This window comes from Amphimedon queenslandica, unplaced genomic scaffold, assembly GCF_000090795.2.
Source record: "Amphimedon queenslandica unplaced genomic scaffold, v1.1 AMPQUscaffold_11786, whole genome shotgun sequence".
In the NCBI taxonomy this organism is placed as follows: domain Eukaryota; kingdom Metazoa; phylum Porifera; class Demospongiae; order Haplosclerida; family Niphatidae; genus Amphimedon; species Amphimedon queenslandica.
The window spans coordinates 1,448-4,910 of record NW_003547973.1 but is presented as its reverse complement, the minus strand read 5'-3'; the positions used below and the strand labels follow the sequence as shown (position 1 = coordinate 4,910).

Below are 3,463 nucleotides of genomic sequence, written 5' to 3'. Positions count from 1 at the left end.
ACTGCTGAAACTGGTGTTGCATTTGAGTGCATTGCCACTGAGCATGAGGCAGGAGCAATAGATCTTGATCTAGATCTTGATGGTGTTGATCTTAAGTTGTACGGTGTTATTGTTACAGGAGGAGAAACAGTGGGACCAGCTGCCTGCATAGCAGTAAATGAAGAGTTAGATGAAACACTAGCAATGCTTTGATCAATCACAGTGCCAAGCTTCTCAGTCACATCCCTCTCCAAATCAACCAACTCTTTTCTGAGTTTAAGTATCTTTAATAGAGTGTTTAGACACTTTTTACGGCATACAACTTGCTTTTTGAGAAATTCGCCAAGATCTAAGTTACACGAATTCTTTAATAGAGATTTCAGACAGCTTAAAATATCTTCTTTGGTCTTGAGGAAAGCTCTGCTGCCAGGGGGAACAGAAACAGTACATAGAAGGCAATTCATATCCACGTGGCGTCACGCTTACGATGGTGTTTTGTCACGTGAACAAAGCCATAGCAATGACACTAATTGCATTCCTCTGTGCACAACTTTTCTACACAGTGTCCCCAGACCCTTCCGCTCTCCTCCGCAGCAAGGGGCGTGGCGAGACTAGCAGTAGTACTAAACTCTGCTGATGACCAGCATATAATGTAGCTAAAGGATTACTACTCTTAAATAGTGTAGCTCCAGGATTCAATTCTGCCTTGGGTGGTTTGATGCTTTTATGACAGATACTAGTATGGTGCTTTTCCCCCGCACTTAAGACAGTTGAAATTACTACGACACTGTTTTGCATTGTGTCCCTTCCTCAGACACACGTAACACCTTCCCCCTAGTCGTAGCTTCTGCTTTCTTTCTTCAATATCATTGACCTTTCTGCCACTGGAAGGTGGCTGGAAGGTGAGTGCCCGTCTATACCACAATAGCAACAAGTACTCTGTTTTGGCATTAGTATAAAGTGTAACTCCTGTACACTTTTCCTTTTCTCTTGAGTGCTTACCAACATCTTTCCCCATTCCTTATCTCTTGGGATACCAGACCCTGCTGGCTTTGATTCAGTGGACATGGGTATAGTCTTTGATATTGGTAGGGTTCCGAGAAATTCTATCTCGTACCCTGTTATGGTATTCAGGACCCACCGGTCCTTGGTTACTTTTTGCCAGTTTGTTATAAAATGTGCCAGCCGACCTGCTGGACTTGACTGAATATTGAGGGGAATTATCCCCTTTGCTGCACTTGTTGACTGTATTGACTGAGTATTTTGAATCAATGATTTTTTGAAAATGACAAGGTGGAGTACATGTACGAGTTATTGACGGAGAGTTTTCTCTCCTGACTTGTGGTTGTATGTGGGGTGACTGCCCCTTCCTCTGGCCTAGCCCCTCGCAGAGGGGTGGCCTCTCTAAAAAACATGCTCACTACCCTGTGGTCTGTTATAGTTGTGAGAGGAGTGCTGTCTAATAGGGAAGGCTGCTGCCTTGAGGGATTTCACCTGGTCCAGATGATCCTTCGCTCACTTTGAAAAATCTGAACCAAACAGATTAGGGGCAGCTTCAATAAAATCTGCATCATCTTTGACCAGTAGGAGTAGGGACAGGTGTGAGACATGTGCAGAGTCATTGCCAATTAGCTCCACAGCTGTCAATGCCGCCTGCTTCATATTCCCAACTGACACCCTTTCATGGGCTATCTGCTCCAGTAGTAAGGACAGGGGTGCCATAGAGTCCAGAATAAAAGTTTGGATTCTAGCAAAATTCCTATCAGCTGTTTTCGCTGGCTGAGATGCCAGGGATTTGATGATGGGGTCTACCTTTGGAGTCCCGGTAGCCTCAACTTTTGTGAGTTTATAGGTGCTCCACACTCTTTTCCTCAATTCATTGGACATGCTCCACATGCATGAGACTTTTAAAAATCTATGAGTCTCGTCCGAGACTTCCGGTAGATCACCTCCATCTTTGTCATCTGATGGGTAGGGGGGAGTGGTTATGTGTTGTAAGTTACTGGTAACTGTAATGAACAGTTACAGGTATGAGCAATGGGCCGTCTTGCAAAACCTTCAAGAGAGCTAAATGTAACAGTGATGCCCTTTCCAGTAAAAACATATGATCCAGTTACATATCTCAGAAAAAGTGATACTGTGTTTTTGCTTGCACTGCCAATGTATTGCCTCAGGTACATTAATACCCTTTCTTGCAAAGGAGTTTCGGTTATGGAATTAGACTCAATAGACATTAAAATCTTCTCAGGTGAAGAACACATAGCAGAATAGATAGCATAAATGTCAGACACAGATATCTTTCCCCAAAACCTCCTATGCATCTCAGGAATACCAGAACGAATCATTTGAATAGCTGCTGCAGGTTTCAATAGAAATTCACATTTTGCTATTTGGAGAAGAATACTCTCTAATTTAGATGGGGATGGTATCTGTCTAGAACCATAGAAGCTGAACAGACTGACTAAATTACTGGAAATTTTCTCCGAAAACAATGTGTTTCCATTTTCTACCTGATGTTTGGCCTCTTGACGTACTTCAGCATCATACGAGCTTAGACTGTTCAAAAGAACATCAATTAACTTGTTGTCTGGAATACTAGTTTCATTGTAGCATTCCAATAACATTGCTGCCAAACATGGGAATGCAACTCGTACTGGTAAAATACCAGTAACTAAGTAAGAATGGGATATAATTGAGCCAATGACTCTAAGTGATTCAGAACTGATTCCCGGATGAACAGAAAGTGTCACTAGTGTGGAACCTTCAAAGAAATGAAGATACATTTCCTCAAAGAAGGATGAGAAAACATCCCGTGCCACACCTCCCGTGTCAACAGCCACCTCCCCTCTATATTTGAAACGAAGGGGATAATGAGACAGAATTGTGGATTTCGAGTAGAGCTCCATGACGTCAGTATAGACACTGTCTCGTTTAATGAAATGAAGTCCACGACATAGATTTAATGAGGACATATAATCAAGACACTCTTTATCAGCTAAATGGAATAAATAATAATAATACAAATTTATGAGATACATTAATACCTGTTGCAAGACATGAGTTGAAATTCTTGTCACTTGTGCTTTGAAATATGTCCTGCTAAAATGTAGAAACAAATCATAAAACATAAATTCAATCACAATAGATCATACTTGTGTAGAATCACCATAAATTAGAGATGCTGAAATGTACCAGAATCATACTCAACAACTATAGTGGAACCACGGCATATTGCTGACTGCTGCAAAGCTACTGGTATTTCCTTCCGAGGATAAGTGAAAAGCAAAAATGGTGGGTTCACCTCACCCTTAGCAAATACATATCCATATAAATCCTATGTGTAAGAAATATGAATAGATATTACAGTATATACTATGTCCCAACTGAGTTTGGACCAAGAAAAACTGAAATAACTTTTTAGGAATGTGGGATAAGGATAAGACTTTCACAGGATAATTCTTCTTTTAAAAAGCTAATAGAGCGA

The 3,463-nt window shown here is 41.1% G+C and overlaps 1 long non-coding RNA gene across 1 annotated transcript; it reads right to left on the bottom strand.

Annotated features, from left to right (window-relative positions):
* Window positions 1-2,963: 2,963 nt before the first annotated feature.
* Window positions 2,964-3,158, bottom strand: LOC109588896 (uncharacterized). The gene is made up of 3 exons (XR_002188424.1): window positions 3,132-3,158; window positions 3,024-3,078; window positions 2,964-2,974 (listed from the first exon to the last, which is right to left on the bottom strand). It is a non-coding gene; the product is annotated as an uncharacterized LOC109588896 (long non-coding RNA).
* Window positions 3,159-3,463: the final 305 nt, after the last annotated feature.